Source organism: Amborella trichopoda, chromosome 12 (assembly GCF_054954075.1).
Source record: "Amborella trichopoda isolate Santa Cruz 75 chromosome 12, AtrichopodaSantaCruz75HAP2 v2.0, whole genome shotgun sequence".
Classification (NCBI taxonomy): Eukaryota; Viridiplantae; Streptophyta; class Magnoliopsida; order Amborellales; family Amborellaceae; genus Amborella; species Amborella trichopoda.
Window position 1 is genome coordinate 18,034,636 of NC_142347.1, and position 16,067 is coordinate 18,050,702.

The window sequence follows — 16,067 nt, forward strand, 5'->3', positions numbered from 1 at the left end:
TATGTCCAAGACATAAAACTTTATCACTTGGACGATATGGCCGATCTTGAGTGTGAGAGGCAGTAAGCCTTCAGCTTGTCTCTTAGTCCCATTGTATGCAGTGATAGTTAGTTTAAATGGCTTGAAGTCATCCTGGCGTTTGCCTATCTACTGCACCGTTTTCATAGGCCATATGTTTAAGGATGAACCATTATCAACAACCACTCTCCGTATCTCATATCCTTGCATGAAAACTGTGATCTGCAGAGGTTGGACATGAAAGCGGTTGAAGCTGGCTGGGATGTCATCGTTCGTGAACATGATTAGTGTTGGTGCCATCAGTTGGTTGATCATTCCACACAAGTCATTTGGCTGTGTGTTGCTCTGGATGTGTGTCTTGGTGAGGACCCTTTCAATCTGTGCTCTGTGTGCTGGTGAATTCCAAGATGGAGATTTGAGCCTGGATCTTCCCGAGATGAGTCGGTAGATCATAGGTGGTTGCGGATCCTTGAATTTATTTATTGGGTTCGTGATCTGTGACCCCTGCTGGTTGTTTGGCTTTTGACATGTTTCCCATTCTTTCATCGAGAGTATCGACCATTAATTGAATGGGTTTGAACGCTCGACCTCTTCGAGTAAGGGAATCAACCTCGCCAGCCTGAAGCTCGACAAGGTCAGCCCTAATGAGAGTAATGGGAGATTTCGGGATGTTAGCCCCTTTTTTTGGAGATGACGCATTTTCATTGGTTCTGACCATATTGGTCCCATTTGGGAAGGTTGTCGAGGTTCGAAGATGAAGGGTTTGCTCTTAGAAGGCTCAAAAGATCTTCTTCGAACTCTTGAAAGTGATGATCACAGGAAAATATGAATTGACTGGGATCATCTTCTTCATCCCCACTCTCAATCATGTAAATGACGACGTTCTCCTTTCAGTTGTCTTGAGCTCCCAACAGTTCAGTCATCGTGACCATATTTTTAAGGAGAGGATTTGTGAAGATACCCATTTTTTGATTAGTCTCTTCGGCAGGTTAATTTCTAGGTGCGACAGTGATGTCCCCCTATTTATTAACCCTTGAATCACACGTTTCAAATACAAGCAGTTTTGAGTATCATGATCATGGTTTTGATGCCACTTACACCACTTTCTCTAAATCCGTGACCTGAAATAGTGGTTCAGATGGTGACGAGAGATAAACCATATTTCTAGCCAGGAGTAGTTCTAACACCTTTTTTAATGGGTCTTTAAGAGTAGTGATATTATCCTCTCACCTTTGGTTATTATTTTGAGGTTGGCTCTAAGCTAACCCCTTTAGTTTTGGTTCTGATTGTTGCATTGAGAAGCTGAACCTTAAGCCGGTCCGTTAACGACAATCTCATTAACTTGTCCGTAAGTGGATATTCTATGATTTGCTTCGCCGCCTTGCAGAATCGACCGATGAAATCCTTGAAGGATTCTCATGGGTTTTGTTTCGTTGCACTGAGCTCGCCTAGGGAGAGAGATCTTAGTGTCGACTTGCGGTAGTGAGAGATGAATAGGTTGAACATTTTGTCTGACGTGATGTGTGGTTGAGCGAACATTGTTCTACGATGCCAGTTCAAGGCCTCGTCGGTCAATGTTTGCGAAAATATGGCCTTCAGCTAGTTAGGCCTATCTCGTAAAGCTTGAACGGAGAGGAGGTAAGCGTAGACCTGAGTATCTAGATCGCTTTTCCCATTAAACTTGTTTCTAAATTCTGGGATGACAAATCCTAACGGAAGGTCTTCCATACCTCCGAGGGTCTAATGAACATAGGCCTTAGGGGGTAGAATTTAATGCATGCCCATTCTTGCAAGCATATCCTGCAATGCTTTTATGATGCCTTCGTGTTGGGTATTTGGCATGATAGTAGTCCCACCGGTCAGTGGGTTCCCAAGCGTGGACTGATGTGTCAAGATTTGGGGTATATGTTGGATTATGTGGGCCTGAGATTAGAGCAGTGTGATACATTTGTGCCTAACAGGCATATTGACCCATAAGAGTCGCCACTGGTTGCAGAAATTGCACGGTTTGTTGAACCAGATGAATTAGAGGGACCGATTGAGGAATCAGCTAACTCGGTTGTGCTAGGGGTTGACCTATACCATTAAGTTGGTTTAGGATCGACCTGTGAGCTGGGGCATGAACGGTGCAACCTAGGTCAACTAGAATTTTAAGGGCAGCTTGGACACCCATCTTTCCTAAGGGTAGGTCTATATTGGCACCTTTGCTTTGTACATTGTTCGGGACATCACGAGCAATACTGTGGTTGTTCGAGGTTGGGTTAGATCCGCTAGACCAAGGTGGGTCTTGGTTTTGTGATCACTGTGCCCCAAGGTTAGCTTGGTTCAAGTTGTGGGAATTGGTGTTTGATACGACCTGACTTTTTCCCTCTCTCAGCTTCTACTTTGGTTGCTTAAAAGTGCCTGCAGGACGATGCTCGGTCCGACCCCTTGACTATTCATGGTTTTTTGAGCGGAGCTGACTTTTCGGACCACATAGAAGACCTGAGCATTGGATAATGGATTGATCAGAGTTCTGTAGATAATCCCAAGGGATCGTGGCATACTGGTCCCTAGGTTTGGGCCGATAAGCCATGGAGCGATCATCATAGTCTCCTTGAGTGACTGACAAGGTGATTGCTATTGGTGGGGTTATAGAATCTAGACTTAGATAAGAGCTGGAGTCAACAACTAAGGGCAGACCTAGCCTAACTCTAGCACAAGACCTTAACTTAGACCGAGGCGAAGACTAGATTGGAATCTAGACTCAATGGGTTTTAGTTTATACTCTAAACTAGGTAAGCCTACTCTAGCTCTAGAGGAAACTTTATGCTTACACATATGTTATAACTTAAACTGAGATCTAGACTAGATGGGTATGAGTCTCGGCTCGGACCAAGAGTGGGTCTAGGTTCGGACTTGGGTGTGAGCCTAGTTCGGACCTAGACTGAGCTGGGTGTAAGCTTGGGCTTGGACCAAGAGGGTTTTAAAGATCAAACAGGGTGTGAACCCGGAGTTGATCAAGGTTGGTTTAGGCACAAGCGCTTGGCTCAAATCAAAAGGGGCCTAGGTTTGGACCTGGGTGCGAACCTGGTTTGGACCTGGGATAGGCTGTGTATAAGCCTGAACTTCAACTCAAAGAATTTGATGATCAGACCAGGTGTGGACCTGGATTGGATCAAAGATGAACTAGGAACGAGACCTGGCTCGCACCAAAAGGGGACCTAGGTTTGGACCTAGGTGTGAATCTGGTTCAGACTTGAGCTAGGCCGGGTATAAGCCTAAACTTGGACACAGAGAGTTTAGCTCAGACCAAAAGTGGGTCTGGACTGAGATCTAAGATTAACCAATAGAAATAACAAGCATAACACATGAAAACGTTTGACCTAGATTATAGGTAGGCTTGGCTTGAAAGTGGGTTCCTAATTATTGAAATGCGGCTAAGCTGATATAGGTCCCCACATAGGTCCTGACCTCTTGTTATAGGATTTCACCAGGTCCTACTATACGCGGAATTACTTTGAGGAGAAGCATTAGGAGTGCTCACAATTAAAGTTGCGTGAATCCCAACCGCCGCAACTATCAAAGCTAGGTTCCCCTCACGCCGTTTACGTGGATTTTGGGGGTTTTTCGAAATATTTATTTGTTGGTTTCTCGGGCATTCCCAGTCCGGTGTGTGCTGCAGTTTGTAAAGAAGGACGCAATCAAAAATAATTTTCAAGCACACAATGCAATGAAGAAATAAAGTGAGCGTTGGGCACCAGTAGTGCTTAACGATGCGCACTTCGAGGAGAAGCTAGCTCGAAGCACGATATAGATGGAGGGGTAAGCAACCCCTAAGAAGGTACAATCAAAACAGTGAAACCAGGAACAATATATGCTATGTCGAGGGCGGCCTGAGTCGAGGGTGACTGGAATTCGACACGGTTCTGGGAGGGTGCAAGCCACCCTCAATGTATTTTTTTATTATTTTTTTTTACTTTTTTATCTTTTTAGCTTTGATGAAACACAGTTAAACTAGGCCTGATAAAAGCAGGGAAAACTTGATTTCAATCAAAAAGTCAGGAACAAAGCAATGTTGGAAAGTATTTTTCACCATCATGAGTCCTCGGTCAATAAAACCTAACGAACAGTGGAAATTCTAACAATCTCAAAATATCCCCAGAACTGGCCAAGATCTTCATAAGGACTCTCAAAAGTCTCCTACTAAGTTTTGTCGCATTCCGACATGTCTAAGGCAACGCAGACTAAGAAACAATTTTGGCAGAATCATCCTCTAGCACCCTGAAACGGATCCTATAACTAGAGCTATATTTTTGGTGTCTCAATTTGCTATGGGAAAACAACCATTGGATTCCGAACGGTCGAAAACCTCCAGGGGTCAAATTTCAGCTTGAACGGACATCCCAAGAAGACGTTATAAGTGAAAGAGCGAAACAGGAGGAGTCTCATGCTATTCCCATGCGGCCACCCTGCAACTCAACTCCACTAAAGGAGCACTCACGACCAGGGATTGTTGACGCTTATATCTCCCTTGTCCAAGTTCGAATCATGCTCAAACTTGATGGAGCGTGTTTGTCTCGTTGAGACGAACATTTCGACATGTGGTACGCCGCACGACGACGCCCGAGCGTGAAGAAAAACTAGAGACAAATTGCTGATCCGTGAAAAAATTGCAAAGAAAATCTGCAGCGTCATGCCTCGTTCGAGTAGCCAAATCATTACACTCATGAGCCCGATCGATGTGAAACTAATTACATCACATACATAAGGTATAAGGCTATCTCTAGTCCGAACGCCACACATGATGAACGGTCGGATTTCGGACACGAAGCCAACGAAGTGACTGTAAATGCCGTCATCAAAATTCCAGATTCCGGCCAAAACTTCAAAATTGCAAAATCTTCGTGTGGGCACGGAATAGAGCTGTGGTTGTTGCCCCGCGATTGTGAAGGCATGCTCACTGTGATCCAGCAAAGAAATCACAGAAAAACATCAAGGAATGAGCACACTATCAATTCAAAGTTTCAAGATTCATTCAAATTTTAAGTCACATGATCATGCCCTAAAAACAAGATCCATGGGTCGAAGTTAGTATCAAATTGATCGCCATGCCGAGCCCTACAAGAAACCAACCATATTTCGATCAAATGAGCATCAAAACGACCCCGAATCATCCATCCATGAAAAGTCATGCACTCTCTAGTGGAACACAGGAACTGTCTTGGAATTCCCCAACTTGTTAGGAAGGGGCAAATCTGTCATTTTCACCTTATTTTCTAATTTCTTTTAATTCAGTTAAACTTTAATTTCCAGCAATTAGGTTTAATTTTGATCAATCCACCCATGTTTGGGCACAATTCTATATACACCACGTACCATCATTGTACGCAAAGGCTTGAAAACCCTCCACAAAAGAGAATTTTTACTGAATAGAATTCCCTTTCCTTCTCATTGTTGGGTCGCGTTTTGAGAGACAGAGTAAGGAGAGATAAACTTTTGGATGGGTAACCCTAGGCTCAAGGTAAATTTTCTCTGTCTTCTTTTCTTTCGTCTTCTTCTTCTTCGTCAGAGTGTCCCTTAGAGGCCATGCACGACAGTGGCAGTGTCGTGCATGCCTCTTTCTTTTCTTTTTTTTCCCTTCCTATAGTTTCATAAGTCGTGCATGGCGATGGCAGCACCATGTGTGAACTCCTTTCCCCCCTTCTGTTAGTTCATCCCTATCGCTCAGCGAGGCTTGCAGATGGCGCTGCTCATCGCCATCCATAGATGTATCCTCGATGCCTCAATGAAGAATACAGTCAGCGAAACTCATTGCCGCCTACAGGGTTATCCCCGTGACGCGCATCAATCGCAGATGGCGATTCCCATCGCTGCCCACGAGAGGTCGCGGTAACACCTATTGCCATATGTGGGCTTCCTTTGAGCTCTCAGTGCTTATCGTAGTCCGCTAGCTTCCTTTCCGCGCTGGGTGCCTATCGTCGTCCGCGAGCTTCCTTTGTGTGCTTGGTTTCTATCACTGTCCGCAAGCTTTCTTCACACGCTCGGTGCCTATCGTCGTGCGCAGGCTCTTCTTGTGTCCCAAACTTATCGCCATGTGCCTTGGTAAGAACTGTTACCGCGTGTGTCACAAATGGCTATCGTGTGCTGCCTTCTCATGTTGCCCAACGACGATGCCTAGTGCCACCTGTAGTTCACTGCTTGCCCTCCAGCCATGAGCGGTAGTGCCTAGCACCGTCCAAGGGCCGTGACATTGCTACTCTGCGGTTATGGGTGGTGACGCTTAGCGCCGTCGAGACCCCATCTCTTCGTTGTCTCGTGCATTCTCTTCTAACTTTACCAAGGGTGGACTCAGTCTAGTGTTTCCATAGCAGTCTGGCTGTCAAGCAGTGCTGTCGTCGTGCGGGTCCTGAGTACCATGCCCATCTTAGTTCCACACCAGATTAGGACAGTCATGTTGACCTTGGTTTCGAGTAGTATTGCCGTCCCGGTCCAAAGTATCATGCTCGCCTTACTACCACTCTGGGTCGATCATTGTACAGGTCCAGCTATCATACTAGCCTCTTCCCCTAGTCGAGTACCCTCTTCTTTTCTCCTCTCGTTCAAACCTTCCACTTCATCATCCTAACTTCCCACATTCTTAGCCATGCGAATGTACATTGCCTTAAGACAAGGGTAGGCCTTTCGGCCCACTTGTCTTGCAAATTAACCATAGTAGTGTTGTGTAGAAAACAAGGAGATTGCAGGTCAAAAGAGGCAATTCTGAACCAGCTGAAGTAGCTGTGGCCCTTTCTGTCTTGATCTAAGAGGGCGCTCGCGCTAGTTAGCTCGAGTAAGTCACGGACTCAGGTGAGGTTGGTCCCCACCTCATATCGAAAATTCCTCTCTCACTAGTTGGATACCTGCCCTTGTTCTTGAACAAGTATCTCGAGAGAGTGATTTCAAACCCGAGACACGTGTCACCCAATTACTTAGATCCAGGGAGGTGAGATCCAGTCACTTAACCAATCAGATCCATCTAAAGTAAAATATTTTTTTTATTTTTTAAAATTTTTATTGTAAGTCAAAAATTGGTGAACAGGAAGCCAAAAGCCTCAGGAAGACGCTTGTGGGGTCCCAGAAGTTTTATGAGACCTTTGAAACTGGGCGACCTTAGTGGTGTTGCTCACACAGTTGGGCGATACGGGTGGTGTTGCTCACACAGTTGGGCGATACGGGTGGTGTTGCTCACACAGTTGGGCGATACGGGTGGTGTTGCCCAAAAAAATATTTTTTTATTTTATTTTATTTTTATTTTATGAAAATTGATGAAATAAATTGACAATAAACTTGCAAAAGTAGGGAAATTGATATTTCTGATGAAATAAATGAAAATAAAGTAAGACAGAAAATTGTCGATAGAGCAAACCTGTATTGAGAAGAATATTTTTTTTTGTATATTTAAAAATTTTATTTTGATCTAAAGTTTTCTGAGCAGTCACAAGAGAGTCCCTGGAACAAGACTGCTAAGTCTCTGAAAGGTCTAAGACTCCTAAGTTTGGGCGACAAGGGGCGGTCGCCCTAGATCTGGGTGGCACTAGTGGTGCCCCCAAGGACAGATAGGGTTTCGTAGCACCGAAACCCTGGGTCCTAGTCACAGCCAATTTTTGGGACTTTTTGTGACTGAAATCTGTGAAAATTAGTTCCAAAAACTCGTGTTCTTTCACTTGGATCAAGCTCGAAATGTCCCACGGTGGGCGTGAAATTGTTTGTGATGATAATCGGACAGATCTTTTGATGAAGATCTCTCGGATCTTGACACCTTCAAGTGATAAAAATAATGTGGTAGAGAAAGTGGGACAAATCCAATTCTGATCTAAGGCCAGAACTGCACGGAAACGAGCAGATCGGCTCTCAGATTTATGGCAGAGCCAGCATGATAAAAAATATTAAAACACGAATTCAAAGCAATGAACAGATCAAAATAATCAAAATAAGATCAAAACAGTAAGAAGAAGAAGAAGAAAGAAATAAAGAGGAAGAAAACAATACCAAACCTTCGAGGGCTCGCCCGTATCAAAACTCGCGTCCTCTTTGCTTTTCTGATTCCAATCTTGATCAACAGATCTCTGATGTAAAAGGGTTCTTGTACCCTAAGGATGGTTTAAAACCAAGGTTGTTGTACCTTGAAAGGGTTTTTTTAAGCTAACTCTTTTCTCTAGCAGAAGTCTCTCCAAGCCTCCCCCAAATGGCAACGAAAAAAGGGTTTATAAAGGCTAAGATTCTGTTGGGAAGGGCATCTTTCCATAACCAACAGATCCTCTAGCCAAAAATACCTTTTTTGGAGTTTCGGATTTGGGCGACACCACTAGTGTCGCCCAAGAAAATATGGTAAAAACTTCTCAAAAAGGGCAAGAAATAGACCATAGATGAAAATTTCCTATTTGGCCAAAAAAGGGCTGGGCAACACCACTGGTTTCGCCCAAATCTGGGCGACACAAACTTATGTCGCCCAGTCGACGCTCCTAGTGTTGTCAAAACTAAAATTGGTCCAAATTGAAAATTTTCACTTCAGGTGTGTTCCTGAGCCTCTTGTGAAACTCTCAGAGAAAATTTGGTTAAAAGATATTTTTCTACTATTTTTAATGATTTTTTGGGTAAAACAGGGCGTTTGTGGGATTCTGGGTAAAAACAAGGCATCTGCAGGGTTCTGGGTAGGCAGATTGGTTCTAGGTCACAGGGTAGGTTGTGTGGACTATAAATTTTGGGTTTACTAAGATAATGTGGTCCTAAGGGTTCAAGAAATCATAGAATTTGTCAGATTTAAAATGGGGTGTCTACAACTATTCATAAACATCTCAAAAGCAGTTTCAAGAGAAGAATCTATTCATATTCGGACGAGCTTTTTTGAAAAATATCCAACCACAATTGAAGTATCACAAGAAAACTTCGCAAATCATCATCTATTCCGAAATTTGGGGAAAGAAATAATTTCTTTTTACTAAGCCAAAATAAGTGGTATACCACTTTCAAAACCACCTAAAAGGAAAGAAAATGTACTATTCTCTAAGACATTTATGCGAACATATTAATGTCATGTCCAAGCACGATTAAAGCAAGACTTTCAAAATTTTGACGAAAGTTCATATGACTTCATCGGGCCAAAGTCACCCTCTTGTCATGTTTTGAAGAATTTATTGAAAAGAGGACACAATGACTCATACCTTTTCTTGCCCATTTGATTTTGAAACGTGACACCATCTGAGCGTCCATTAGCGCTCCTCGCTTTGCATCTTCAACTACCGAGGTACCCCAAACCAAATTTTTGAATCAAATGGAGTTTTTGATGAAGAAATTGGAAGGGAGAGAAAGATTGGGAGCGGACATAGTTGGAGTGACCCAATTTAATTTTAGAGAGAGAGAGAGAATGAGCACCAACGTATTTGTATGGGAGCCTCCTAGCGGACGTGTTTACCCAGCTATTCACCTTCTGCCCTTCTCAATGACTTCCAACGGTCTAGCATAAAGGACGTGTTGACCCAACTTTCTTCTTCTATTGACAAGAAGCAAATCACTGGAAAGGTTCTTTTGGGTATCTCAAATTATGAATTATACGTTCTAGATACATTTGAGAATGTCGAGTATGAAAGGAAGCTAGTTGAGATCTCAGGAATGGGCACTTCGGAGAAGCTGCAAGCCCATACTTACGTTTGGGGCAAGAAAGATGATCCAAATTTATGTGGAAACCGGGATTTCATTGATTGGAACAATAAATATTTGAACGATTTAGTTGAGATGCAAAAGGTCTCATAGATGAATTGGATTCATTGCCCAAGATGGCCACTAATGAATGGAGATAGAGCATCCACTTGAAAAGATCAACTTTGGCCGCTGGCCTTCTTGTGGGTTCTTTGGATTTTATTGGTGACTCTACACGCGTAGCCGCGGCGACACAGTCCACGTTGCCCAACGAAAGTTTTTTTTTTTCTTTTTCTTTTTTTATTTTATTTATTTATCTTAACCAAAAAATATATATTTTAGTGTCACTCGGGCAACACACTCCGTGTCGCCCAACTGAATTTTCTTTTTCTTTTTCTTTTTTTCTTTTTTAATTTTATTTACTTATTTTAACCAAACAAAAAAAAAAAAAGCTTTTATGGGCGACACTACATGCGTCTCCCGGACGACGCAGTCTCTGTTGTTCAACCCAATTTTCCTTTTCTAATTTTCTTTTTCTTTGTATTTTTTTATTTTATTTATTTGTTTTAACCAAAAAAAAATGTTTTACGGGTGACGACACAGTTCGTGTCGCCCAACCCAATTTTCTTTTTCTTTTTATTTTATTTTGACTAAAAAAAAAGAATTCTATGGGTGACACAGCTGGTGTCTCCCGGCCAAAACACTTAATAATAAAAATAAAAATAAAAATAAAAAAATTCTATAGGCGACCAAAACACTTAATAAAAATTTTCTTTTTTTTTTCTATTGACACCAATATGTAGTGTCGCCCAACCTCCCTTAAAAATAAAAATAAAAAATAAAAAATAAAAATTTTAAAAATGAAGCGAACTCCATAATCCCAAAAGATCAATCAAAGCACAAAATAAAAATCTAGATATGTCAAAATTCCGATTTTATTCATCCATTGAAAAAGGGCTTATTACATGCACTTACGCAATCAAATCTAGTCCCGAGACCGAAATTTCTACTTAAAAGTGAGAAAATGCTGAAAAATAAAAGTGATCATGAGATCAACTTATTCATGCCAAAAAAAAAAATAATACTACGACTATGCAGTCTTTGACTTGAGATCAACGTCCTTCTCCTTGAGGTCTACCAGCAAGACGCCCCATCGAGCCAATTCAACTTCAGCTTCATCCAAGCTGATGTTAGGCACATCCTCATTGAATTTGACTCACTTATTTGAACACATTTTTCAGCACCTTGGTCCCTGATGCAGAATAAAGAGGAAGCAGGTCAATAAAGCCTTAACATACAAGGGAAATTCTAACATTCTCAGAATACCCCCAAAACTTGTCAAGAACTTCATAAGTACTTAAGAAGGCCACCTGTCAAGTTTCATCACAATCAGACATATCTACGGCAGTGAACATAAATAAACAATTTCGGCAAAATCGGCCTCTGGATCCGGCACGGTCGAATAGTTTGGGACCACTATAACTATAACTATATTTCCAGTACGTCAAATAGTTTGGGACCACTTCCACTGGATCCGGCACGGTCGAAAACCCCTGTGGGTCATGTTTTGGCTTAAACGGGCACTTCAGGACAAAGTTATGGGTAAAATACAAAAAGGACAGGCTGCACACTATTCCCGTGTGGCCACCATTAAAGGTGGTTGTTTTCATAGTCCCGGGCAACAACTTTCGGGGCCCATTTCTCACTCATTCCAAGTCGAATTACGCTCAAATTTTGTAAGCGTGTTTGTCTCATCAAGATGAGCATTTCGATACGTGGTACGTCTTGTGACGATGCTCGAACAGGGAGAAAAATGAGAGAGAAGTTGCTGATCCTTGAAGAAAATTACAGAAAAATCAGCAGCAGCATGCCTCATTTGAGCAACGAAATCACGTCGCTTGCATACCCGATCGACGTGAAACTAATTGCATTATGTGCGTAAGGTCCGAGGCCATATCTGGTCCGAACACCGCGTACCATGAATGGTTGGATTTCATACACGGAGGCATCGAAGCTGCTGTAAATGCCGACCGTTGGATTTCAAGATTTCGACCAAAAACTCAAGATGATGAAATCTTCGTCTGGACACAAAATTGATTTGCATTGGTTGCAACTTGATCGTGACGGCATGCTCAGTGTGATTCAGTGAAAAAATCGAAGAAAAAAATCAAGAAACGAGCACACTATCAATCCAAAGTTTTCAAGATTCAAGCAAATTTCAAGTCTCATGATCATGGCTTAAAAACATGATTCATGGCTTGAAGTTGCTATCAAATCGATCGCCATGCCGGGACCTACAAGAAAACAATTAGCTGTAAATCAAATGGGCATCAGAGCAATCCCGGATCAGTCATGGAAGATAACGCAAGTTTTCGGGCAACAACAAGGACTATTCTGGAATTTCACACATTGTTAAGTAGGGGCAAAACAATCCTTTTTCACCCATTTTAAGAATTTCTTTAATTCATTTAAATTGTAATTATCTGCAATTTTAGGTTGTTTTTTAGCATCCACCCATGTTTGGGCCTAATTCAATATAAACATGCAAAACCTAATTGTAAAAAAACTTTGGGTTCATTCTTCAATCATTCAATAAAGATTACATTTCTTGCTTAAACTCGTGGGTGCGTCTTGGAGAGACAGATGAGAGAGAAAAAGAGGCTTGGTACCCCTCAGTAAGTTAATTTTCTCTCTCCTCCCCACTCTCTCCTCTTTTCTCGTCTCTATCTCTCTTTCCCTCTCATCTCTATCTCTCTCTCTCCTCTTTTCTTGTCTCTATCTCTCTTTCCCTCTCATATCTATCTCACTTTCTCTCTCGTCTTTTCTCATCTCTATCTCTCTCTTTTTCTCTCTTCTTTTCTCTCTCATCTCTGCCTTTCTCTTTCCTACGTTCATCTTTATCTCTTTCTCCCTCTTCCTCTTCTAGTCTATCATATCTCTCTTTCCTTGCTCTTGTTTCTTTTCTCTAGTCACCCATGGCAGACTTCTTGCCGCATGTAAAGTCTTCTTGTTTCTGAGACATAAATAGTGAGCTGGGCCTTAACCTGGATGGCAGGCCGGGGCTCTGTCAAAACTCCCTCGTCTCTCTTGTGTCCCAAATGGCGAAGTCCGTTGCCGTCTGTGCACTCTTTCATCTCTCTTGTGTCTCAGATAACAAAGTCCATTGCCGTCTACGTTCCACCTCTTGTCTCCTTCTAACGTAGCTGGCAAAGGCTCAGTGCTGTCTACATTTCCTTTTACGTCTTCTTCTACCACAGCCGGCAAAGGCTTAACACTGCCTATCTTCTCTCCCATTTCTTCTGACACAGCCGGCACAAGCTTATTGCCACCTGTGTTACTTTTCTTTCTCTTTTCTATCACAGACGGCAGAAGAACATCGCCGCTTGTGTTCTTTTTCTCTCTTCTCCCTTTAAGTCACAATCGGCGGAGGACCATCGCCACCTGAGTCTCATCTCCCTCTTTCTTCTGTCACAGCCGACGCAAGCACGTTGCTGCCTTTTTTTCTTCCTCACTCACGTCGTAGTCGGAGTGTTTTCTCTCCCCATCTCATTGCCATCTGCGCCTTTCTTCCTCTTCCTTCTCTTTCTTACTTCTTCTCCGTGCTTTTCCCCCCTGTTCTTCCTCTTCCTCTTTCATTCCCTTCTATCCTCTTTCATGCTCTTCTTTCTCTTTCTGTTCTCTTTTCTTTCTTCTACTCTTTTGTTTGATCAAGAGAGGTTGAGACTAGCATTTCATGGTAATTATGTCGTCTAGTAGTAACGCCATTGTGTCAGTCAGAGATGTTGTACCCGCTTTATAGTCACAACCGACTAGTATTGATATTGTCATCTAACAGTAACTCTGTTGAGCTGGTTTGAGTTACCGAGCCCGTTTTACTACCATGCTGGGTCAATTACCTATTAGTTTAGTCACTCACACCGCCTGGTCAAATTCTTCTCATCCTAATCTTAATTCTCTCATTCTTCTTTTCTTCTTTTTGAATGTGCACGCAAGTGTACGCTCACCCAAAGGCAAGGTGGGGTCCCTTGACCCACTTGTCTTATAACATTTGTCATATGTTTGTGATTGTAGAAACAGGATAATACAGGCCAAGGGAGGCGATTTCGAACCAATATTACGACTGGGGGCCTTTCTTCGTGATCTAAGAGAGCGCGCATGCAAGCCAGCTCGAGTAAGTCCCGAACTCACCTTCAATTCCTCTCTCAACGGTTGGTCTACCTGCCCTTGCTCCTGAGCAGGTTCCCGAGAGAGTGATCTCAAGTCTTGGGTTCCCTTGAAACCCGAGACACGTGCCGCCAGAACATCCACATCCGAAGGGCGAGATCGAGGCACCTAACCAGCTTGACAACTCCACTGGGGACTTACTACCCCTTAGTCGGATCATGCTTGTATGGCTAAGTTTTTCCTTTTATTTTCTGTATTTGTACTTATGGCTTCCGGGTTTTTTAACCCATTCTTCCAGATTGACGATTTTCTTCTCCCGGCATTCATGAGTGTCCCCAGGGAACAAGTTCCTCGAACTTCATTCCTAACCCTCCTTTTGAGCAAAGATCTCGGGTCTAGCTCCTAGGTCTTAACTTGGATTGGTATGAGGAAGGACTTGAAGGACTTGAAGGTCCTTAACTCCCCCTCTCCTAGCTCTGGTGGAACTTCTGCCAATGCCCCTTGCATCAACAGCATTGTTGTTGTTGCACACAACACGCACCCTGCCACCGGCAAGTGACTTGCTGGTCATATTGTCGAGGTACGCTAGAAGGCTGCCCAATCCCTTTCTACAAAATGGTTAGGTGCCTCGATCTCGCCCTCCAGATCTAGATGATCTGGAGGCACATCTCTCGAGTTTGTAGTGAACTTAATACTTGAGATCGCTCTCTCAGGACCCTTGCTCAAGAGCAAGGGTAGGTATAGATGAGAGAGGAATTTAAGGTGGGTTCGGGACTTACTCGGGCTGGCTCACATGGGCGCCCTCTTAGATCACGAAGCTTCTTAGATGCTTTAGCTGGTTCAAAATCACCTCCCTTGACCTACGATCACTTTGTTTTCTGCACAACACTACTATGGTTAATTTGCAAGACAAGTGGGCCGAAAGGCCCACCCTTGTCTTAGGGCAACACACATTTGCATGGCTAAGAATGTGAGAAGTTAGGGTGATGAACTGGAAGGTTCAAATAAAGATAGAAAATAAAAGAGAACTTGATGAAGGGGCGAGACTAGCGTGACTGCTGGAAAGTTACCGACTCGAAGTGGTAGCAAGACGGGCATGGTACTTAGGACCAGTGCGATGACAATAATACTCGAAACCGAGGCAGATAGGATTGTCCTAATCTGATGTGGCAGCAAGACTGGTATGGTACTCAAGGCCAGCGCGACGACAATACTGCTCGACAACCAGACCGCTATAGCAACGCTAGGCCAAGTTGACCCTCAATCAAGTGAGAAGAGAAAAAAAAGAAGAGAAGAAATGAGAATGAAGAGAAAGATAGAGAGAGCGAGACAACGGAGGGAGGAAGAAGCCAGACTACAATGGGCCTCGTTGTTGGCATCATGAGAAGACACCGTGTCCCTTGTGGGAGGCGATGGCTTTTGGTGAGGCTCACGATGATAGCTTCCCGTGAGGCACACCACGCTAGACGTGGAACACTAGAGACCCGTGGACGGCAATAAGCATCGTTGTTGGTAACACGAGAAGGCAGCACGTCCCTTGACGACGGCGATAGCTTTTGGCAAGACGTATGACGATAACGTCTCATAAGTCGCACGACAATTACCTCTCATGGAGCGCTCGACGATAGGCGTGGGACACAAGGAAAGCTTGCGCACGACGATAGGCACGAAAGAAGCCTACATGGCGATGGGTACCGAGAGAGCGAAAGAAGCCTGGGCATTGCGATAAGCGCAAAGAGGCGTAAACAGAGCCCGTACATGACGATGGGCATCAAGCACAAAAGAGAACCTCACGGACGACAATGGGTATTGCCACGACCCTTCACGGACGGTGATGGACATCACCGCCTGCAATAGTCACATGACAGAGTGAAACCCCCACGGGTGGCAACAAGCTTTGCTACTCGCATTCCTCGCTGAAACATTGAGGATACACCTGCGTACTACAATGAGAAGTGCCGTCAGCAAATCTCGCGGAGAGAAAGAGATGCGCAAACAAAAGCGGAAAAGGAGCTCACGCATGGAGCTGCCATCACCATGCGCGACCTACGAAACCACAGGAAGGACAAAAGGAAAAGAAAGAGCCAAGCACGACACTGCCACTGTCGTGCATGGCCTTTGGGGAAGCTCTGGCGAAGAAGAAGAACAAGAAAGAAAAGAAGAGAGAGAATTTTTACCTTGTGCTTTAAAGGTACCGGTCCAAAAGTTTCTCTGTCTCCAAATGTGAC